This window comes from Oryzias latipes, chromosome 2 (assembly GCF_002234675.1).
Source record: "Oryzias latipes chromosome 2, ASM223467v1".
Lineage (NCBI taxonomy): Eukaryota > Metazoa > Chordata > Actinopteri > Beloniformes > Adrianichthyidae > Oryzias > Oryzias latipes.
This window is the reverse complement of record NC_019860.2, coordinates 12,568,639-12,593,577: the sequence shown is the minus strand read 5'-3', so window position 1 is coordinate 12,593,577 and position 24,939 is coordinate 12,568,639. Positions and strand designations below refer to the sequence as shown.

The 24,939-nt window shown below is 38.4% G+C and overlaps 1 long non-coding RNA gene across 1 annotated transcript; it reads right to left on the bottom strand.

Annotated features, from left to right (window-relative positions):
- Positions 1 to 1,001: 1,001 nt before the first annotated feature.
- Positions 1,002 to 23,767, bottom strand: LOC110016224. Its single transcript, XR_002291526.1, has 3 exons — positions 23,572 to 23,767; positions 13,380 to 13,517; positions 1,002 to 1,368 (listed from the first exon to the last, which is right to left on the bottom strand). It is a non-coding gene; the product is annotated as an uncharacterized LOC110016224 (long non-coding RNA).
- Between the last annotated feature and the right edge of the window lie 1,172 nt (positions 23,768 to 24,939).

The window sequence follows — 24,939 nt, the reverse complement described above, 5'->3', positions numbered from 1 at the left end:
TGTGTGATGTAACATCTCTGCTAGCTTGACATAATGTGGATACCCTGATTGAAAAAAAAAAAGTTTTCTTTGAACATTTTACTATTTCATATTGCCATGCTCTTTTTTTCTGGACTACACAGTGGTGCAGTGGTTAACGCTCTTGCCACACAGTGAAAAGGCCTTGGTTCAAATCCTGATTGCTCCTTTCTGTGTGGAGTTTGAATGTTCTCTCTATCCATGTGTGGGTTTTCTCCAGGCCCTCCAGCTTCTTCCCACCCAAAGTCAAAAAACATGCTTCATAGGTAAGTTGATTTCTCTAAATTGCTCACTCAAGCAATTCAGTTGGTTTGAAAATGGATGGGTTTTCTTTCTCAGGCCTGTATTTGAGCAAATTTTCCACAGCTTCTTTTTATACTTTTGCTTAATTTGTTATTTATTGTTTCTTTATTTTTAACTTTATCTGTTCTCGTTGTTGTCTTGGAAAACTTTGAAAGCTAATTCAGCATTTGGCTTTCCAACATTGCTCAGTATCATTACTTTTTGCAGTTTGTATTTTTTGTCTCCTATGGTCAAAGTCACTCAAAGACAACAAAAAAGTCTTCAAATTTAGTAGTCAAAATGTTTTGATCCATCAATTTTATCTTCCATCAAAAAAATGGAAGGTTTTGTTCACAAAAGTTATCCTGATAAAGTTATCCTGGTAACTGATTACTCTGAAACCATGAGTCCATAACATCTGAAGATCAGCTCTTTTTTAACTTAGTAGAGAAAGAAGGAACAGAATTTTCAAATTACAAATTCAAAATGAGCTAACCAATCAGAACCCTTCCTGTTATGGCTCCTGAAGCCATAGAGGGCTAAGCAAAGCATGTTTCAAGTAAGCAGAAGCGCTGCTACAAATTATAGAAATAACAAAGAAGGTTTTTAAACATCTAAAACAAATAATTTTGGATACCCAAAAAGCAACATGTACCCTATAAAAGTGAAGTAAAAGAAGACAAGAAAAGAGACATAAAACATCTTTCTGTTTAATTTTTTTAAGAGTTTTTTGCACAAAAAACATTTTCTTAGACTTTTTTTAAAACCTGTATTATAAAAACAGATGCATGCAAGTTCATAAGTCATTTTTGTCACATGTGAGCAGTCAAAATGTCCCTCGAAGACAGAATTGGTACAATTCTTTGCTGCTGGACAGTCAGACAAGAATAAAATGGGAAGAGGAGGGAGGACGGGGTGCCCTCCTTCCCCTTCCTCCTCCTGGGCAGGATACAGTAGGCATCATTTAGAAGAGAGCTTGCTGGAAACAGTGTAGGGTTAGCCACGAGGTCGCCACACTTACTGCACGGCCGAGCTCATTTCCACCACCATCCACGGCTCCGGCTTCCCCTTCGAGAGACAGACAGACAGAGAGAGAGAGAGGAGAGCTGCAGCCACTGAAATGGCTCATTCACTCTCTGATCACAGCCTGCCACTCTCTGCCTCACACACTCCAGCTGACACACACATACACACATTGTGCAGTTATTTGCTTCTTTCGCCCCTCACTTCCCAATATTTCATCTCTGACAGCTCACTTTGTGATCTCCACAAACAAGCACAATTTATTCAAAAACAACGGTCACATTTTTGGATACATTTTTTTCACAAATTAGCAGACAAAAGTAAAGTTATCCCTTTGTTTTTGTGTTAATCTCTTTTTCTAACTAATCTGATTATCTATAAATTTTTTTTCTAATCCGAGGATGAATATATTTGTCATATGTCTGTTCTTCACACAAGCCTGCTATGTTTTCTCGCTTTTCTTTTCTTTTTTTCATTTTTACAAACAGATTTATGTGCAGGCATCCCTAAAGGCACCAGCATGCTTTTGTTGACTTGTACCTCTGCCAACTCTCACGGTGAAGACTTCGACGAGCCAAATGGTCAAATACCTGAGGAGCGAGCCGTGCGGTCGGTTTACTGACACGTGAAGCGTTCAGTTAATTGGCTTCATTTGCTGCGGAGGTGTTAGAAAAGTCCAATACTAGAAAGATATTTGGGTTTTACAAACAGGAACAACTGAATATCTGTTTATATTTGTTAAATATCATTGAAAGGGAGAACGTTTTGGCCAAAATTTGGTTTGGAAGCTGTGAAACCTCAATGGTTCTGCAAAGCGTGCATAATGTTTTTGTTTTAATATTACTGAAATTTCTTTTAAGATGGTAAAAATGTAGTGAGTTTTCACAAAATAACAAAATAACTTCCACTGTATAGGAGGAATCAACCAGAAGAAGCTGTAACCAATTAAAAAACCTTGTTTGCTAAGTTTGACGAGTTCAATGACCACAAGAGAAAATGCTAATTACCTCTGGTCAGTTATTTTCTGCAAATAAAATGTGACTCTCAGTGTTTTTTTAAGGGTTGGAATGAATGCTTCATGTATGGTGTTTGTGCTTGTACTTCGTCAAACTGGAAGTCTGCTGCAGGTCTGGATCACACAAACCCTTTTAAGTCAAAATGTGAGTGAAAATTTTATTTACAATCCAAAGTAAAACCTTTGGTTTTTTTTTTGTTTTTTTCTTATCTTTTCTCACTTTTATGTGATTATTGATTTCTTTGTTGTAAATTTAAAATGTACCACTGTAAAACAAAACAATACTGATAAAAGAGGCATGCATTTTGCATAACATGCATGTTTTATTTAAACTTTAGTGAATTAAAGTGTTTGGTTCTCGGAAATGTTTTTTTAAAGTCTTATTTGTTAGATTCTATTTAGATCATTCCTGTTTTTGTTACTTCGGCTTAGTCCACACTTGTCTGTGATACAGTTTTCCCCCCATGTGGCCTGGGTGTCTCATCCAGGAATCGATACCACCACACGCCGCGGCCCTTTGCTCACACTCCAGCCGGCGGGTCAATAGAGCTCACCTGATGGCTGTTCGTTAAAGCGCCAAGCTCGGTGTTAACGGTGTCAGCTCTGATACTCCCGGCGGGCCGCGCTCTCCTAACGACCGCCCAATCAATAGCCGTCTGCCCTCTGTGCTAGCCAATCAAATTGACATCTCTTGTCGACTCATTGAACCAATGAGGAAGTCTCAGCTGTGATTCCAGCCGTCTATGAGGCTGATGACAGCAGAGAATGTACAGATGTCATTGATTTACATTTAAAAGAACACATTTATTGTTTTTCTGACCACAGAAGGGACTGGAGAAGTCGTTCATTTGTTTTTCGGACTTAATTTTTGACTATTCTGCAGACAGATTTTCCTTTTTTTTTTTTTTTGCTTCTTTTTTCCCCTTCCTCTTTTTTCTTGTGGTATGAGATATTTTTACCAGCTCCACAGGGGTTTCCCCCCTCCCCCCACTGCCTTTGTCAGCTTTTTGGGAGAGAAAAAAATTAAAGCTGGAAACAGCATTAAATAGTCCTTACTGTTCCCATTCCCCATTTCCCATGCCTCCCGCAGCCCGTCTGCAATGAAAATCCGAACACAGTTGGGAAGTCAGATTTTGGTGGATAACTTTAGCTTTAGCTGGGGTGATGGGTCCATAGCAACAATACTTTTTAGTCTTAGTGTTAAGCTATTTCAAGTTCTTTTGTCTGCCTCAGAGGTCATTTTCCCTATAAATCCCCATGTTCACGTTCATGTTCTATAAGCCTCTTTTCATGAACACCAAATATTGAATCATTTTCTGTTTTCTCCAATTTTTTATGTTACACATCAACAAGATACTCCTATATCAAAGACATTTCTGGCATGTAGATATAAGTTTTGTAGCTTTACACCTGTGTCCATAATAAAAAATGCAAAAGAGTCATTTGAGACCAATACCATTAGCTATCCAAAGTATAACATTTCTTCTTATAAACAACACATTACATTTTGTCAGATATATTAATTTACAAATTAGCAATGCTGAGCTACAGTAGGCACTGTGATGTTTTACAAAAACAGACAGCTAACAGTTCTAAATGTAACAAGAATTTTGAAGGCTTTGTCACTATCTAGGTACATTTTTCTCAGAAATAAATCAGATTGACAGTAATTTAGACCAGATTTTTGTGATGATTGCATTTCTATTGTCAGCTTGCATATGTATAATATTTCAAGTTATACCGTTTTTGTTGGCATACAAACTGGCTCATTGACATTTTTGGAGAGATTTGGATGTAATCAGCAAAGATAGATTTTTTTTTTCTAAGATGGTGACTTTGCAAGTTCCCTGCAATACGGCAACAGAAACAATGCAAAACTCTTTGTTTTTTGTTTATCCAACCTTTGGGGTTGCACGTGACTAGATCCATATGACAAAAGCCCAGCCCCGTAGGTGCAGTCCCATGGGAGAAGTTTGCAAACTTTATAGCCCTATTGTAAAAAATGCATTTGGACTATAATGTCCCACTTTGATTTTAGATGGTGCTTTGTCTTCATATGAGGAATATTTTTAGACATTTTTTGCAGCTTACTGTTTGCAAATACTAAACTTGAGGAACACCATGAACCTGCACTTTAAATTGATAAATAGGAGGTTCTCCAAATGTGACTCTAAGAAGTTTTCATTGGCTTTCAAGTGTGCATCAATTTTTGTGTTTTTGCTTAAATGGGGGTTCAACTATTGAATTGTGTATAGATAGAAAAAAAACAAAAAAAATTGATGCATTGAAATCTCTGAGTTTCATCCAAGCAGTGCTTTCTATGGTTATATTTTAATAGTGATTTATCTTTCTTGCAGTGTAATGTTGATGGACAATGTTGCAAGTTTTATTTGAGAGTTGTTAAATGCATTTTTTTTTACAAATTTCACACTATAAGTGCTGCACCTCACATTGGAATTATTTTGTTATAATAATATGTTTACATGGTAGAAATGTTTACAGTATTTTTCATCATTGCAGGCAAATGCAAAATGTGCAGGTTTAATTGACCTAAACTGTTTTGTTTCTTTTAAGTCATTGACTAAAGGGATGTTTCTCTTTTATTCACTTTTAGAATAAGCGTTTGTGTTTGCCAACTGTCCAAAATTTAGGGTTCAACCTTATAAAACCTTAAAAAAAAAAATCTTCACCAAAAAAAACTGTTATTGATGTTTAGCAATATACACACACATTTTTGGGTTCATGAAGGAAGTGGATGGGGGATGAAGAAAAAAAGATTTGGGTCATGCTGTGCTGTCCACATTGCATTCTCATTCTTCTGTGTCTATTGCCGAGGCCTCCCCATCGTCTGTTCTCCACTCCCCCTCAAAGAGATGTTTGTCCAAACCACAAGGGTCATTCAGGATGCACATATAGAGAGGACAGAGAGAAAGACGCCCTCTCTTCTGATGGGACACTCGTGGACTGAGTGAGACACTTCAGTATGCTTGAATCTCTTCTTACCAAACGAACTTTGTTTTTAATCTAAGGGAAAAAACAGGCAGAGAGCTCTTCTAATGAAGACTTTATTCAACAATTTTAAGGAAATTCACAGGGCAGACACAAGTTTTCCGTCATGTTTTTAATCAGAACAGAGAATTCAAATTCTATTCAGACAGAATGAAAATGCAATGAAATAGAAGAAAGAAATGTCCATGTAATATTCACATCAACACGTTATAAGCATCGGGATCACTGAGTATCCCATTCCATGTGTGGAGAAAAATGGGGACAGGGTTCAGGATGTAAAATTTCCGGTTACATAAACTGATAAGTCGCACCTCGTCTCTGCAGAAACGTTACATCTGAGAGGAGCTGGAGTGTTTCAGGGGAAGATGTGACATCATGCTGAGGGGAAATGAGCTGGAGCAGAGATATATTCCCGACAAAAAAAAAAATCTCCAGCTTCTATCCCTGAGCTTCACTGACAAAAATGACTTTAGGTGGTGAGGATTATGGATTAATCCATAATAACTACTGAAAAAAAATACAGCTTGTGGGCTTCTCAGTCTACTTGCAAAAGAAGCACTGTCTCCTCATCTAATGTTTTGCTAATATTTATAAATTATATCATATTTGGACCTGTATCAGTGCTGGAGAATTAATCATCATTTCTCTGACATTGCCAATCCCCAGAGTTCATTAAATAAACTACTTCTCCCACTCTTCTTTCTACAAGTTGTAGTCATTTCTCTGCGGCCCCTGCCCCGCCCTGCCTTTTCTTAATAATCTGTTTATCCGTAAGTGTCACATTACATTTGCAAAGCAGCTGGGAGGGGGTGTACACCACTGCCATCTTGTATGGAGGGGCTTGAGCGTGATTACCCGCCCTTGTATTTGGCGCGCTCTCAGACTCGTTGAATTCTTTGATCTGAACTGTCCCCGTAATCACTTCAAAAAGTCTCGCAGAGAGCGTGAGGGCTTTACAGATGGGCTTTGACTTAATTTTTTACGCGACCATTGCTCTAAATGGGAGGCAGAGAAAAAGTTACCGAAAACAGGACTGTGTGCAGAATGTCCCTTAAAATATAAAAATGTCTTTCCTGCCACAGATTTTAAGATTAAATTTTTAAATTTGCTGAACGATTTCTGATTTTACACCAAAATACTTTTATAACATGTTTCTTAAGACTTTGACAGATCTACGGGAGCTCTGAAGGGTCACACATGAAAATGATAGAAACTTAAAATTATCTGCAAAATTATTTGCAAAAGTGTGAACATATACAGCTCAAGTATACATATATATACATATATATAAATATATATGTATATATATATATACATATATATATATGATCCCTCGCTATAACGCGGTTTACTTTTCATGGTTTCGCTTCTTCACGAATTTGTATCGTGCATTGTGTTCTGCATTCTGATTGGCTAAAAAGTCACTCCGCTTCTTCTCTACCTGTGCGTCAATAACATGGAGGTTTACTATGTTCTTATCCCAAATTATAATTATATAAGTTTGCTTCCTCCCACTCCCTGTCAAGCAATCTATTGAACTGCTTGTGACAATCTTAAAAGTTAATAGCTTTGTTGTGTCATATTCCATATACTATACAAAATAACAAGTATGTTTATTTACAAGGAATAGTATTAATTGCATTATTACCTGGTGAACGTATGAGTATTTTCCAATCAATTTTATGCCATTTTATCCTACGTTTTATATGTCTTTGTATGGATGTAAACCTATGTTGGCTGGCTTGTTTGTGCATTATCCTTGCTTTAAGTGCTTGGAATAAACCATTTCCAATGCAATCCAATCCAAACGGAAACTTTCAACCTCAAACAACCAAAAAATGGTTTAGCCTCTATGAACTTTATGGGGCGGTGGGGCGGTCGACTTCTGATTGCAATAATGCAGGTTTGATTACCATCAAAGTGTCCTTGGGAAAGACACTATACCCCACCCTGCCCCTGGTGGGAGGTTGGCGCCAGTGTGCAGTATAATAGGATTTAAAAATGATTTTAAAACCTATTATAAAACAATAGACCCAAAAAATCAGTGCAAAAAGACATTTAAAACAAAGATGACATCCAAAATCACTACATATTTTTCCAATGACAAGGAAAAGTTCAGATTAAAAAGAACTGGCAAGTATTAAGGTTTGACCTATGACCTACAGTACTACTGTAATTTGATAGATAGATAGATAGATAGATAGATAGATAGATAGATAGATAGATAGATAGATAGATAGATAGATAGATAGATAGATAGATAGATAGATAGATAGATAGATAGATAGATAGATAGATAGATAGATAGATAGATAGATAGATAGATAGATAGATAGATAGATAGATAGATAGATAGATAGATAGATAGATAGATAGATACCTTAATAATAATGGTGAGCCATTACCATAATCCAGTGAGGGTCCTTGGGCAAGACCCTTAACGCTACTGCCTCCCTCATAACCCATAAGAGACAATGAAACACATGTCATGCCGGCTCAGATATGGTCCGGATTTGGAAAGTGGGTAACTGGAACAAGACGGAAATGGACTATATGTGAGAATAAGGTTCTGTTGGAATGCTACTACACAAGTAATTCTACTAAGAGACAATGGTTAAGTCTCTTGAAAACTGTGAATGAAGCATTGAGGGCAATTTCTTCCACAACAATCACGGAAACCAATGAACTGGTTTACACTTCAGCATCAGTGATCCTTGATATGCTTGGCTGTAAGGGCAACCATGGGAGAAAACAATACCCACCATGGAAGCAATGGTTGGAGGCTAAAATCAAGGCAGCTTGGAGGGATGTGCAATGAAAAAGCAAGTACCTAACAGCCAAACAAAAGCTCCTGGCCTTGACCAGCTGCCTAAAAAGGTAGACAGGGGGCAATGAAGCCAGACGGATTAACAGGCTGTTCCAAACTCAACCTGCGAAAGTGTATGCTCAGTAGCAGGGTCATAACAGCAGAGCAGACCCACCAAGGGTGAAAACTGAACAGTACTGGAAAAGTATGGGGAAAAAGAGGCAGCTCATGACAGGAAGGCTCAATGGCTGGTCTCTCTATGACTATGACTCAATTCCACACACGTGAATCACTGAATGCTTGAAGCTGTACAACATCAACAGAACTCTAAGAGCCTTCATAGGAAACTCAATGAAGCTATGGAAAACCATCCTTGAAGCCAATGGCAAGCCACTTGCACAAGTGTCCATCAAATGTGGCAAATACTGAGGTGATGCTCTGTCCCCACTGCTGTTCTGCATAGGTCTGAACCCCTTCGGCCAAATAATTAACAAGACTGGCTATGGATACCAACAGAAATGGGGCCACCATCAGTCACCTCCTCTACATGGATGACATCAAGAAGAACAAGCATGACATTGACTTCCTGATCCATATCACCAGATCTACAGTACTGACATTGGGATGTCATTCAGGCTCAAGAAATGCAGTCAGATGGTGACAAAGCAAGGCAAGGTAGTCCATTCAGGAGGGGCCTCACTCTCAGAAGTAACAATAGCAGATATTGAGGACAGTTACAAGAAACTTGGAATTCCACAGGCTATTGGCAACATGGAACAGGCAACAAGGAAAGCTGCAACAGCAAAATACCTCCAACGAGTAAGGCAAGTCCAGAGAAGCCAGCTCAATAGCAAGAATAAAACCCGGGCAATAAACAGTTATGTACTGCCAGTTATCAGATACCCTGCAGGGATAAAAAGATGGCCAAAGAAAGAGATGCAGACCAAAGATGTCAAGACAAGAAAGCTCCTTACCATACAGCTCAGGTGGTAATGGGTTCCATCCCAAATACAGCCTATGTATTGAGACTGTATGCTAAATTGCATCATAGGTATACCTCAGCTAAGAGAGACAAAAAGGGAATAAAACAGAAAATCACATTGTCAGATTTATAAGGAGTTTCTCTGCAAATTATGGTGGAGTATTTGCAAGATTTCTGGCTCTCAGAGACCTGTAGCTTCTTCTGCAAGAGAAGAAGTTACAGGTCTGTCTTCCACTCATTATCTGTATTAATAGCACCTGTTTGAACTTGTTATCTATATAAAAGATACCTGTCCACAACCTCAAACAGTCACACTTTAAATTCCACTATGGCAAAGACCAAAGAGCTGTCTGAGGACACGAGAAACCAAATTGTTGACCTGCACCAGGCTGGGAAGATTGAATCTGCAATACGTAAGCAGCTTGGTGTACAGAAATCAACTGTGGGTAAATAGTTAATTTCTGATAATGCACACTTGGAAGCTTAAGCAATTGCAAAATGAATAAATAAGCAATCAGTTTTTAGTACTTTATTTTGGTTATTTTTTTTATTTTGATTGCTTTTTTGACAAAAAGCGGACTTTTTGATATATGGTCCGGCGCGTTGTCACGGTAAGGTGGCAATGCGCTGAGCCGGCACTGACCTAGACTGCAACGGCAAAGGAAAGCGATATATATGCTGATCGTCACGATGGGTTAAATAAAGCATCAGTTCAGAAAGAGAGTTCACTTCTTACCGCTTGTTTTTTTGTCCAGATGACAAAGCAAAATTTTGTTTTAAAGAAGCCAGCGCAAGGAAATATAGATCATTTAAGCTACAGTACAGACCAAAAGTTTGGACACACCTTCTCATTCAAAGAGTTTTCTTTGTTTTCATGACTATGAAAATTGTAGAGTCACACTGAAGGCATCAAAACTGTGAATTAACACATGTGGCATTATATACATGAAAAAAAAGTGAAAATATGTCATATTGTAGGTCTTTCATAGTAGCCACCTTTTGATTTGATCACTGCTTTGCACACTCTTGGCATTCTCTTGATGAGCTTCAAGAGGTAGTCACCTGAAATGTTTTTCACTTTTTCACATGTGTGCCCTGTCAGGTTTAATAAGTGTGATTTCTTGCCTTGTAAATGGGGTTGGGACCATCAGTTGTGTTGTGCAGAAGTCAGGTGGATACATAGCTGATAGTCCTACTGAATGGACTGTTAGAATTTGTATTATGACAAGGAAAATGCAGATAAGTACAGAAAAACAAGAGGCCATCATTACTTTAACAAATGAAAGTCACTTAGTGCGGAAAATTGGGAAAACTTTGAAAGTATCCCCAAGTGCAATCACAAAAACCATCAAGCGCTGCAAAGAAAGTGGCTCACATGCAAACCGCTCCAGGAAAGGAAGACCAAGAGTCACCTCTGCTGCGGAGGATAAGTTCATCCAAGTCACCAGCCTCAGAAATGGCAGGTTAACAGCAGCTCAGATTGGAGAACAGGTCAATGGCACACAGAGTTCTAGCAGCAGACACATCTCTACAACAACTGTTAAAAGGAGACTGTTTGAATCAGGCCTTCATGGTAGAATATCTGCTAGGAAACCACTGCTAAAGAAAGGCAACAAGAAGAATAAACTTATTCGGGCTAAAGAGCACAAGGAATGGACATTAGACCAGTGGACATCTGTGCTTTGGTCTGATGAGTCCAAATTTGAGATTTATGGTTCCAACCACCGTGTCTTTGTGCGACGCAGAAAAGGTGAACGGATGGACTCTACATGCCTGGTTCCCACCATGAAGCATGGAGGAGGAGGTGTGATGGTGTGGGGGTGCTTTGCTGGTGACAGGGATTTATTCTAAATTGAAGGCATACTGAACCAGCATGGCTACCACAGCATCTTGCAGCAGCATGCTATTCCATCCGGATTGGATTTAGTTGGACCATCATTTATTTTTCAACAGGACAATGGCCCCAAACCTACCTCCAGCCTGTCTAAGGGCTGTTTGACCAAGGAGAATGATGGGGCGCTGCGCCAGATGACCTGGCCTCCATAGTTTCCAGACCTGAACCCAATCGAGATGGTTTGGGGTGAGCTGGACCGCAGAGTAAAGGCAAAAGGGCCAACAAGTGCTAAGCATCTTTGGTAGGAGCTGCACGATATGAGGAAAACTCGCGATATGCGATATTAGAGATTAATATTGCGAGAACGCTATAATTTGCGGTATATAAACAAATAACAAAATAACCCAAAACATCATTACCATTTCATTGTAACAGTTTAAAAATTATACTCCAAATGACCCTCGTCGACATAAGAGACAAACATCTAAGATAATAGGCCTCCATCCGATTGGTCAAATGCATAAAGGGATTTATTTGATTCCTTAAATGCTTCAAGCATAAGGTTGTATTAACACATAAGGTTTACGATTTATTGAGATTTTCGCTGTCTTTTGCGATATGCATATTGCAGAGCTGGATATTGCGATAGCGATAAATTACAGTGCAGGCCTAATCTTTGGAAACTCCTTTAAGACTGTTGGAAGACCATTCCAGGTGACTACTTCTTGAAGCTCATCAAGAGAATGCCAAGAGTGTGCAAAGCAGTAATCAAATTGAAAGGTGGCTACTTTGAAGAACCTACAATATTACATATTTTCAGTTGTTTCACACTTTTTTGATATGTAGATAATTCCACATGTGTTAATTCATAGTTTTGATGCCTTCAGTGTGACTCTACAATTTTCATAGTCATGAAAATAAGGAAAATATTTAAATGAGAAGGTGTGTCCAAACTTTTGGTCTGCACTGTATGTGATCAGAACTTATTTTTTAGGTGTGCATTATCACTGTGGATTTTCACATTTTAATCCACACCAAGCAGCCAATCAGAATCGAGTATTCACCCTGATCATAGTATAAATCCAAAGAACTCCTGCTGTAACGTATGGGGTGAAAACATGCTTTGGGGCTGTTTTTCAGCAAAGGAACCAGGATGACTGATCCGTGTAAAGGAAAGAATGAATGGGGCGACAGGCCTCTGACATTCCACCAACTCGAGAATGTTAAACCAATCCTGAACCAATCCTGCTTAAAAAGGTACAATTTATAGTTTGTTTGGTCTTCGTAATGTATACCATGCTGAGATAAGGTCAATTTTTATTCCATTAATAGCCCTTGGGAATACCTTGTTGGTACAAAATACTACTTTTATGCCTGTTAAATTACCTTTTTTTTTTTTTACAGTTGTAGTTAAAGAAATGGAAATGAATTATGTGTCTGCTGCTGGTAACAAAGTGCCTAAAGATACAATTTAAAATTGGTTTTCTGCAATGTGAAGACACGTTTCTGGCTCATCCCTTGAGTTTGGGTTCTTTTAATGCTTGGATGAATCATAGGTCAGTGTTAAGTGGCTTAAAAAAATTAAGGCTTTAGAAACTGATTTTTCTTAAACATATCACTTCTTATTCCATTATTATTCATGTGACTGATCTAAACTGTGATGCATGAAGACTGTCATTGTACTGTTTGTGCCATTAACATCATTAGCGAAGCAACACTTGGATGAAATCATGCAGGCGTGTTGTGGGCAGACGACCTTCCTCAGAGTGCGAGCAGGGGTTTGCTGTAGAACCTGACATAATGAAGCGCATCGGTGTAATTCCACCTTGAGCAAAAGCACCTGTGTGGGCGTGCGTGGCCTTACAATTACATCAGTTTATGGCCATCTTTCTGTTTTCCTGTTTGGTCATTACCGCCTGAGCTGTATGGATTCTGTTCAGTCACATGTGTATATATTAATAATTCCCCGCTCAGTGGGCCTTTGTAGGGTTGAAGCTGCTTGTCTTCCTCCTTTTCTAACATACAAGGCTGGCCTTTTGGTTTATTTTAATATTTTGCCCTCGAGAATCCCCTCCCTCTCGATCTGGGGGTACGTGGGCTCTTACTCTGTTTGCATTGGATGGATGGATGAATGGATGGACAGACAGATGAAGGTGGAGGCAGTGTCAGTGGCAGAAGGGGGAGGTGAGGAGCAACCCCCCACCACCGCCACCACCCTCCCACTTCTTGCTCGCTCCTCTCTTCAACAATAGCATTTGCATATTTTTATACTCCGTCTTCCTCTGCTTCTCTCAAAGAAAACAGCCTGGAGCGTGAATACTCCAGCAGCAGGCGTACTGAGGAAAACGGAAGCCGGGGAGACGGCTGTCCGCTTTTTCTTGCACACACACATGCAAGGCAAGGCCCTTACCTCCAGAGACTCAGCATCCATTGGGGAAGATTGGGGACTGGGAGGGGTGTCATAGAAGGAGCAAAGTTAAGAGTGTGTGCGTGTGTGTGGTGTATGGGTGTGTGTGTGTGTGGTGTGTGAATAGAGGGTGTTGCTCTCCTAAAGAAGAAGGGACAAAGGAAAATGTTACAGTTAGATAGACACACTGCATGTTACGTTCACAAGGAAAACCCATTAGAAGCATTTATACTTATATTGTAGGTTCTTTGATACAATAATACTTTTACAGAGCTTCAAAAATTATGTTTTTATACCACATGCCTGTAAGGTATCTGAGCATGCAAGGCATTTTAAAGTCTGAATAAGACATATAGACTTTCTCACTGTTGTTTTATTATGTGTTATAACTAAAACTAGGGCTGCACGGTGGCGCAGTGGTTAGCGCTCTTGCCTCACAGCAAGAAGGCCCCTGGTTCAATTCCCAGCTGGAGGACCTGAAACAGAACATCAATGTGTGGAGTTTGCATGTTCTCCCTGTGCATGCTTGGGTTCTCTCCAGGGTCTCCAGCTTCCTCCCACTGTCCAAAAACATGCTTCATAGGTTAATTAGCGACTCTAAATTGTCCCTAGGTGTGAGAGTGAATGGGTGTGTGATTGGGGCCCTGCGACAGACTGGCAAACTGTCCAGGGTGTTCCCTGCCTTTGCCCACAAGCGGCCGGGATAGGCTCCGGCAGCCCCGTGACCCCGAAAGGGATAAAACGGTAGATGATGAATGAACTAAAACTAGTTTGTTTAGTAGAGTACTATTCATCTTTGCTTATTATTTTATATCAAATTCTCATTGATGTTTAGATTAGGCTGTCCATTCATTTAACCTTTTAGAATGCTTACATTTATTAAGCTTAAAAACTTTTAAAGATTATAAACAAATGATCTTAATTAATAATAACCCCCTGGCTTGTTCTTTTTCTGTTATGGTATTGCACTGTTTTGTATTGGATCGTTGTGATCAATAAAGTTCTTGGGGGGGAATAAACACAATTTTTATTTAAAAATTCTACATCTACATGAACATATTTATCTGTTTTAAACTGACCACTTAATATTAATACTTTTAAATAATAAGACACAAATTCAGATGTAAAATTTTACCAGAGGGTTTTGGACATTAGAATTTTCCATGGGCTCATTAATCCTACACAGTGTTACGCAGGAAGTTGTGGAAAGTTAAAGACAGATACATACATGTTAGTTTAGGATATTTAGACCAGATCTTATAAAAACTTCATAAAGTTTGTGTTAAATGTGAAGATAAATCTTGCTAGCACCAGTGCCATAGTGTAAGATACCGTTTCTACATTAACATCACAGTTAAATATTATAAGGTAATATTGATTAAGCTAAAGTAGATTAGTTAAATGCATAATGCACAATGCCTACTGATATAAACATGTCATACTATCACACTTTTGGTACCCCTCTGTACCCAAGACTAAACTGACTGACATGGACTTAAAAACTGCTTGAATTTAATTGTTAAATAGAAATCAATAATCCTAATTCTAACTGCCAGATTAAACTGCAGGAAAGCATTGACTAGTGAATGTATGAGTTTAAGAGGTAATACCACAGATGTTTAAGGAGCTACTCTGAAAGACTATGATTTAAGATGTTTATATGAATCAGGAATTTTGAACTGCTGTTATTACTTTACCATGTCTTCATGTAACACATAATGTAAAATTCAGAGCAATATACAGAGCTTGAGTTTTTCACCTACACCACTTGCCCAATGATAGATTTTATGAATTATTACCAACAACTTAATCAATTTTTACCATCTGTGCTTCACAACCTTCAATTAAAAACACAAGATAGACAGACACAATACAGTGTAACACACTAAATTAATTCTCTGACTCCTTTTTGCTTTCTGATTTTAGCTAAAAAGATTATAGATTCAATAATTCTTAATCCACAGCTTGAGCAAAACCGATATATTTCATTTATTTAGTGTTTTTGTCATTTTATATTTCACTCTAATGGAATGTTTTCAACCAGTAATAAACTACTCTGAGCTTTTTAAATTCCCAATCAAATAATATTTTATCTATTGTAAACGTCTACCCAGTGGTCTTTGAATTATGATTATACTGTTTTAAGCTAAAAATCAAAAAACCTTGGTCATTTTCTAAGGCATAGTTTCTGCAGAATAGCAGTTGTTTCTCAGAAAATTCCATTTGAAATTGCATGGAGTAAGCCTTTACTGATTTCCCATTATTCCTTTGTTTACACTCTCTCCTGGTAGCTTATAGCGCTTCACAATCCCAAGCTAAAATTGGCATTAGAACAAAAATTGTGAACAATATCGGGGCTATCAAGCCATACAGTTTTGAGCCAGATGCCAGCTCAGATAAGGAAAACGAAGACGAAAATGAATCTATTTGTCTGCAAGTGGGTGTATCGGAATGGAGCAGATCAGGGGGCTTGTGGCCCGTAAATTTTAGTTAATACGTTACAACTACAAGCTATTTAAAACAGCATTTCGTATTCTTTCGATTGACCATGATTTAAATAAAGAAATACTCAGAAATTGAATTTTAATCTTAAAATTTTTGATGATTGTCCTCCATTATGAGAAAAATGCATGTTAAAAATAACAAAAGACATAATTTTCATTGGAGTGGGTCTTTAAGTAGTTCAAAGCAACTTATAGTACTATCTTGATGACAAAACGAATGTCAACATTTTCAAGCACGTCCAGCTTGATTACATCAAACCATTAATATTAGTGGTTTTAAAAATCTCAAATTTGTTGGTTTTTTTCTGACTTTAAAGAGCAGTAGGAAACAATTGAGAGATACCAAAAACATTTTTGTTAAAGGGAAATTAACATATATAGGTAAATAAAAAGTTTTTCATTTTGCCCCTCATTATGCTTCCATTTTGCACTTTGGTAAATCATAAAACTGTTAAAGGTTACTGGTGACTTTACTAAAATTGAAATGTATTATTGTAAAGTCAATTGTACTTTTCATGGATGTATTCTGTAAATAAGCTAATCAAAAAATAACCATTGCTTTAATAAACTATTAAATGTGATGTGCGTTCAAGAACGCATTAAAAAATCTGTCAGAACACTATTGGTAGACATCTAATATAGTAACAAAATAGAATTGTCTGAGTTGTCCAGTAGACATCTACATCAGATGTATATTAGTTAGCTAATATTCATCTTGTGTCTGGAGGGTACCACATGTCCGCCACCTAAAGTTGGAAGAGGCTTGATTCAAAATGTTGTAAATCTGGCGAATCTTACTCCAGGTTTTTTTTATTTCTCAGCTCTATTCCAATAAATGACTGGCTTAGTGTCAAAAATTCCGGCCGGGCACAAACTGCAATTTTTAATTTCTCCTCTGTGATAAACAATTGGCACTTCATTGAAATAAAAGGGACGCCACGGATACATCACTACATAATCCGAGCCCTTGATTGTTCACCTGGTTTAATTTACGACACACGATCAATGGCCATGTGTATTGCACATAAGGCCAGACAACGGTCATAAAAACTTGCATAGCTGCGCACGAACGTGAGGGTTTTGAACACATAAACCCAAATCTCGTGTTTACAGATGTTTTTATAGATTTTCAATGGAAGTGGCAGCTTGAATGTGCATTGCCAAGTTGTTTCTCTTTCGGCTTTTCCCATCTGGGGTCGCCACAGCGAACGAGTCGCATGAGAAACTTGGCAATGTTTTACGCCGGATGCCCTTCCGGCCGCAACCCTCTCAAAGCAACCGGGCTTGGGACCGGCATAGAAGTAGAGAAGGGAACAGGGAGCAGCCCGGAGTTGAACCTGGGTTTCACGGATGGAAGGCACCGCAAACCAGCACGAGCTAAACCGGCTCCCTTGAATGTGCATTGCCAAGGGGAGTCTGAATGTAGCTTAACTATAAAGCAATCCTCGCAGGAGTTAAACTCCATATGACTTAAGATCAACAAAAAAGGACTATCCATATTTGATTGACCATTGTCAATCAAACCACACCAGTGGAAAGCAAAGCACAAAAAGAGGTAAAAAAGAGTCAAAACAAAAAGTTAAAAAAATATATTGTACTTTTACTCTCTAACTGGGCTGAATCTGCTTGATATCTGATGGTAATTAACATCACTCTGGCTTGCTCTTACAGTGATAATGGGTGTTTGAGTTCAGCATTATACCTGTGTGAAAGTGTTTAAGACACAGTGAAATCCCTGAGGGAACAGTGCAGCATTACGTAATGCCGTCATTCTAACTTTTTGGTGTACAAGAGTGCACATCGTTTTTTAAACCAGTGCTGCCGTGGCAGACGCTGACAATGCACAGCGACGTGAGTTAGTCATTGTAGGGAGGATTTGTGATTGTGGACTAATCCAAGGAGGACTCAGACAAACACATCCGTGCAAAACGCAGTGGGCTGAATGTAAAAGCAGGCGTAACTGCAGAGAATGCTTCGCTAAGCTTCCGTTTCACTTTGTGGTTACACTTAGAGAATAACTAGATGCATAGCGCTGTGCACAAGAGAGCTGCGTGTAATTTCATTTTACAAGACAAGCCCGCATTATCTAAAGTTCAAACAGACAAAGGCAGATTCCCTGTGGAAGATCTTGATTTAAAACTTGTTGTAACACTACTGCTTTGAGTCTTTTCCCTGGTTTTAATAGAAAGACAGTTACAAGCAGCATGTCTTAAAGCCAAGCATGTGTGCTGACATATGCTAGGAGAATAAGTTGAGCTTTGTCCCAAAAGGATTGCCTGTGACGTGTTAAATGTGACACTACCTTTCACACAGTATGAAAGATGTGAAAACTATTTATATCAAGACAAGAAATAAACTTAAATGCAGTTTTGAAAACAATATTAAGGAAAAGACACTGTAACTGTATAGTTGAATTCAGAACGCAAATTTTTTGGGCCCCTTCCTTAATAACCCTAAAAAAACAAAAATGATTCCACGCATCTTTGTTTAATTCTTCTCCTACAATTTGTTTCGATGAGAAACTGAAGGAAAACGGTTTGACTCCAGATCAGTAACATACATTGTTTCCAGCCGGGCTTGGAGCTAACGCTGGGTTGGTGCACTGGGTGTGAGCTCAGATGGGGTCGGCAGCCAGTTTTCAACCAAAGCCGCTTTTGTGGTACTGTCGGGTTGAACGCTCACACCAGGCCTGGACAAAGAAGGTGGGAGGGGATTGGAAGGGGGAATATGAGCGAGCAGCAGCTCTGCGAAGCAGTGAGGAGGGGGAGTGTGAGGCTGAGTGTGGTCAGTCATGCTTCCATAGAGGCTTTTGCAGTCGTCACACTTCCAGAAAACTCGTCTGGTTTCTCAACTGGAGACTGTCAGATGAAAGGAGGTCGCGAAGAAATTTGTGACTTTTATCTGATTCTGTGAATATGTGGAAGAATTAAGCGGCAGAAAAATAGAATTAATTCACAACTGAAGTGAAAACCAGTGACAAAGTGCTGCAGAAAACTTGGGATGAACTATTTTGACTTTGCAACACATGACCAATGATCAGTTGAAGTCTGGACCAATGAAAAACATTGTTATCCATTTTTTATTGGTATAGTTCCGATTTTTTTTCCAGTTTTTAAGGGATATTACTTAAACTAGTGGCTCTGTGATAAAATAAAGACATTATAAAAGCAGCTTTGTGTAACATTAAAATGTCTTATCTATGGAGGTTGACTAAACCAGGTACTTTATGAAAAATTGTTTCATGTTGTCTTTTCATCATCAAAATACAGAACGAATGTAATCCCTGAACGGCACAGACTCCAACTGTAACGTTTTTTTAGATTGGAGTGTAAGTTTACTTACTTTAAAGATAATAATTAAAAAAAACTAAATGATGAATATAAATGTTTTGTCTTGTAATTTTCTAAACTTCTAAAACTAAATTAATAAGGAAATTCATTTAATTTAGGCTAATTATATTAAATTTATGGTTCAAAAATATTTTAATGTATGTTGGCCTTAATAAATCTTTGTGACTAACAAGAGCTGGGGGTTTCATACACTTTCTATACTTTTCACATCGCTAAAAATGTTTTAGTTTAAGCCTTGATTTGTTAAAAACACAGCATTAAATCGGGAACATTTAGAACAGGCAAAGCTTTTTCCTACGTAGACATTTTTCCATCATCATGTTTGTGATCCATAATAAGTTTCTGCTCTATACTTTTTTCCCTGAGGCTGCTTTCACGACAGAGGTTTTCGAAATGTCCTGAAACGTTTCTTGATTTTTTTTCACATGACATTCATCATCGCGGTTTATTTCAAGTTTTGCTGCAATTTTGTTCTAGAAAATATAGACTGCAAATTTGGAATCAAAGTAGTCGTAGTTGATGTATGTGTCTGTTCTTAATTTGATGTGAGAAAAAGTTTGAAAATATTAGAAGAGTTGGGGACTATTAAACTTGACTGACTCAGACAAATGCAAATGAATTGAATGCACACACTTTTGCACTTCACACAAATTTTAGCCCAAATTTTGTAGCTGGCTCATGCTACGTTCATAACACAAACATTCAGTTAATTAAAATAGCAAAACTATTTTTTACACCTATTATTATGAGCCCCTTAACTCGCTATCTTACTTCTTCTATATTCTATTCATATTTTTACTCTGTTGGTGGTTATCAATATTGCCCTCTACTGGTAAAATGTATAAATTAATTTAATGTTGGTAATTTATTTTTTATTTTGCCACAAGTTGTAAATATTTGAAATTTAAAAGCTAGCAAATTTGTATTTTTATGAGTGCTACAAACAATATTTAAGTGCACTGGTAAGAAAAAAAATCTAAACTTATAGTGATACTTGAGACCACATAAGTAGTTGTAATCAAATATTTGACCTTTTATACATTGTGTTTTGCTGGGTATATATCAAACTTTACAAAGGTTATCAGGCTTTTTTACCCAAATAATTCAAAACTGGGATTGGTGACCTTTTCCAAATCAAGAACTGTCCACGTACAGTAAATTTGACTGTTGAGAAAAAATAAACAGATCTAGAAAAAGTTTTATTTTTTTTTGCTCTTTTCAAAGATTTGTCATATACAATTCTAATAATAGTAAACACAATTAGGTAGCCAAGACGTTGTATTGCAGCACTGACTGGCGCGTAGTAGGAAAAATATCATAACTTCTAAATACCACCAACATGGCTGACAAAGGATGATTACATCACCTCTGCATTCTCTGCGTTACTTCATCCAGCTGCATGCCTCTAGTTTATCTACTCTGGATTAGTGCAGGAGCTGCGAGGAGTGGAGGAGGAGGAGGGAGAACCATGTAAAAGATGTATGTAAACCCATTTCCAGACAAATGGGCCTGACTGTAAGGCAACGCAGAGAGGTGCCATAAGCGTCCGGCATGCATAATGCCCACATGAATCAAGGCGTGCAGGCTGCCACACAAGCGCGTGGATGAATAACACGTGTCAGCCACATCATCAACAACAGCATGCGACCCCAATACTGAAACCATCAACTCTCAAGCTGCAAAAACAAAAGAAAATTCAACTGGCAGGGCCGAGTTAGTTAGTAGTTGTGAAGTTCAAGTCACTTGAACTCTGTATGAGCCGGAAATAGTTTTTAAAATAAAATAAAAACAAATATGAGCACATTTTAATGCAGATTGATGTAAATGAAAGAATGATTCAGTATTTTTATATTTTACGAAACTTTGGACCTTTTTCCTAACAGATGCACCAAATATTTTAGGACGATTTCCTTTCAAGTAATGTATTACTAATAGTAGAAAGACCAATTCTTAAGCTTCAGATTAATCTTGTAGCTTTTAAAAGTACAGCACTACGCTCTACAAGTGGCAGTTTTAAACAACATAGGCTCACAGATCGCCTCACATGTGTTGCACGCATGCAGGCAGGCCTGCTTCACCCTGAGAGGCCTGGCTTCAAGTCAGGGCCCCAACAGCGACTCCGGCTGCCCCCCGAACCATGCGAGCAGCGACAGTATGCAAACAAACAAATGTGTTTGCTCGCTTTCAAGAGCTCCGCTGTGATGCAGCAGGCCCATCATTTACTGTGGATTGGGGGCTGAATCTGTGCAACAACGTGGTGCCCATAAAGACCATCATGAATATCAAAAACAGCACATAAGGGGAAGTTACAGCCCTATTATTTTATTTGCATTACCTGGAACAGGCGGCGGATCGGCTGGCTGTATTTACTGCCTCATCAGCAGCCTGTAAACATTTGCTGATTTATTAGGCAGCCAGGCTTTGCCCCAACAACGCACATAATCACAGAGCAAACAGTGTTTTCTTCTTGCTCGGGGGTTCTGCAGGAGATTGACTGGAATTGGGTGACAGATGGAAGATCTTAAAGGATTTTGGGGGCGTTCAAATGCAGCAGTCAGTTCTATCAGTGAGGAATGAACTTGCAAAAACTGGATGCATTAAAGCTGAGCAAAAAGTAAAAAAAAACAAAAAGAAGAGAAAGAGGGTGACCCAAAGGTGCTCCGAGCTTCTGTTATCCAATTTTACTAGGATTTGCAGTGATTTGCGACCCCCCATCCCCCAAGGGAAATAAATGCTTTGATTAATGTAATCCTGGGCAGGAAGGTGCTACATTCCCCCTCCTTCCCTAAAGCCTTCTATCCTCTGGGACCGCCACTGTTTGACAAACAAAAAACACAGAGATGCAACTAGGTATTTGATTTTTAGATGTTTCTACTTCAATTATTAATGCCTCTGCTTCATGCCACTGAATCATTCTTGATTAAGATGGTGACGCAAAACAATATTTTTTTTTTCTAAATTGCATAAACAATCAATAACTTCGTCTCAAGGTAATATTTGTTTTTAAATGTTACTTAAAAAATACTTTAAGTGTTGTTATCTTGCATTTTTCTTTACTTCAATTTGTTGATTTTCAATCAAAAATCAATACCTAACACTCTGCAGGCAGCATTCAGAAAGAGCTCTGTCTAAAAACGCTCCTGTGGAGGAGAATATTTCATGTAAGTCTTTTTAATTAACGGTGTACATTATTGTTTTAAGTCTTCTGGGTTGATTTCTGCCTTTAAATCGACTGGACACGCTTCCCGAATGTGGGATTAGAGCTTGCACTGAGGGGAAGAAAATAAATTCTGATGCCCACAGGCAACTTTAGGAGTGCAATAATTAAAATGAAAAATGCATTTAATGTGGCTGCAGCTGTAAAGTTCTTCAAAAAATCTGCTTTTATGGTGCTAAATATTATAATAAAAAAATTTTTTTACTGACTTTGCTTATCATATGAAAATGGAATCTGGCTTATTCTGCAAGAAAAAGGGGGACACAACCTGCATTCAGCTAGGCCAGGGCATGGCTGAAACTATCCTCAGAAGCACGGAGTCTCAGAGGGAGTCTTAACGCGCAGGTGATGTCTAAATCTCACAATGCAGGCGTTTGAGCGTGGAGCAGCTGCTGGAAAACACTGAAAAGAGGCAAAGCAGAGGCGCGCACGCAGTGAGGGATGACATAAGAGCGCTGTCAAAGTGCTAAAGTGATCTTTTCAGCGAGGAGGAGCTCAGTTGGTGAATGGATTTCACTTTTTTTTGTTTGTAATTCTCCTTTGAGGAAGCGCGACACCTAGTGGCGGAAATGAATGGGTAGTTTTCGGGGTAAAAACGTTGAATTTTGACTTAGTCGTTAACTTTTTTTTTTTTTTTTGGTGCTACTGATGCGTGATGCGCGCACTTTTTCCCCTCGTGCGCTAAGGCGCGCAGCTGAATGCGGCCAGTGTTCCCCGGCTTTTATGGCGCTCACCATGGATACGGAGTGCGGGGGCTTAGACACGCAGCGGCCGGGGAGGGAGCTCTTCTCGCGGGGGAGCGATCCGAACCACTGAGCGTCAACTTTAAAGAGAACTTCACCCGATCAATTTCTCTGAACCGATTTGATGCGTTCGCGGAGCCTCCGGGATTATCAACTTCTCTTTTGGTTTCACCTCTCCTGTTGAAAATGGAATCGTCTTCTGTCCGTACAAAAGAGCGAATTTATCCATGCGCTGTTATTTATGTCTAAATGAGTACATATAAGAAATGATGCGCAAAGTTTCCCTCAAAAACGTGGGAAATGCGGCTTCAATCAAAAAATGGAGGGAAGAGAAGCAGCGAGAAAAGAAGAAAGAATTACTCAAATGAACTGTTGACTCACCTCCTGTCCAAGAAAAGCAAGAAAATCTTCACTTCCTTCACACCGTCAATGTTATCTCCCCCTTTTTCCCCGCGACTCTCCGCTCCCTCAGATTTTCTTTCCTCTAACTGAGCAGGAGCTCTCCTCGGCTGCCGCTATTATTTTCACTAAAATATATGAAAATTTATGCAAATGAAAATCAGCACTAACTGTTCGTCTCTTGTTATACTTGGGGATGATTTTTTTCCCTCACCCCCCTTTTCTTTCTGTCTGTTTTTTCCTCCCTTTGCATACAAAATAAATGAACTCCCCCAGCGGGAAACTTGAGGACATTTCCCTTTTTTATAATAAGAAAATAGAGGAAAAAAACACAGAGGATGCAGAACTGGCTTTAACTGCACGTTTACCACTACTTTTGCTTGCGTTTGCGCTTTAAGAGCAATTTATACAAATCCATACTATATATTAATGAACAGGAAAGGGGGGGGGGGTCCCAATGGATTTGGTCCCTGTCTATTAAATGTAAACAAACTCCACGAGGCTCCAAATCAGGTTTTGAAGAGGAAAGGTTTGGGAGATAAAAGGCCTCCCTCGCACCTTTTACATGACATGATCAATATTTTTGCATTTTTAGCAATAGTTAAAAGCTTTTTTTGTGAATTATGTTTGCCAAAAAAGAATTATATATTAAATGTCTCTCCTATTTCATGTAAAGCACAAGATATCTTGTTTTTATCATTTTTTAAGTGTCTTTAAGCCGTTATTTATCATAAAAACGTTGCCTGCTTGTCCTGGGCCATAGTTGTATATTTTTAACAACCTATCCCACTTTTAAACAATGCTTTAGTTGTTTAAAAAATGGAATAGCCAACGTGAAATTCCTTAATTGTTGATGATATTTTTCCTAGTTTTATAAATGTACAAGTCACTTATTTTGAACTACAAGTAATTGGATGTTTTATTTAGACTAATTTTTATGATTCTTATTGAAAGAATACAATATTTGGAAGAACAAAGGGTGTGCTTTCTTAGCTCTGTAGCAAGAAGGACAACCATTTACTAAAACATAAATTATTCCAAAGAAATCTCAACTGTAACTGTGCCTTATGGACAGACAAGTCAAGCTTCTGGATAATTGATATTTTGACCAAAGGCAGAAAACGTTGTTCAAGTTGTATAGAAAGCTAATCCCTAAACTAGTATTTCCTTTTAAAATCCAATAAATGCCACGTTTTTTGGAACAAGTTGTTTCATAAAGCTTTCAAAAAAATGCAGAAAAAACTTGCATTGTTGGCAGTCATAGCAGCAAAAGCTTTCCATTTCCCAAAAGAAACCCAACCTCTGACTTTACAATAAAGATGAAGATGAATCCAATTTTCACCTACAGGT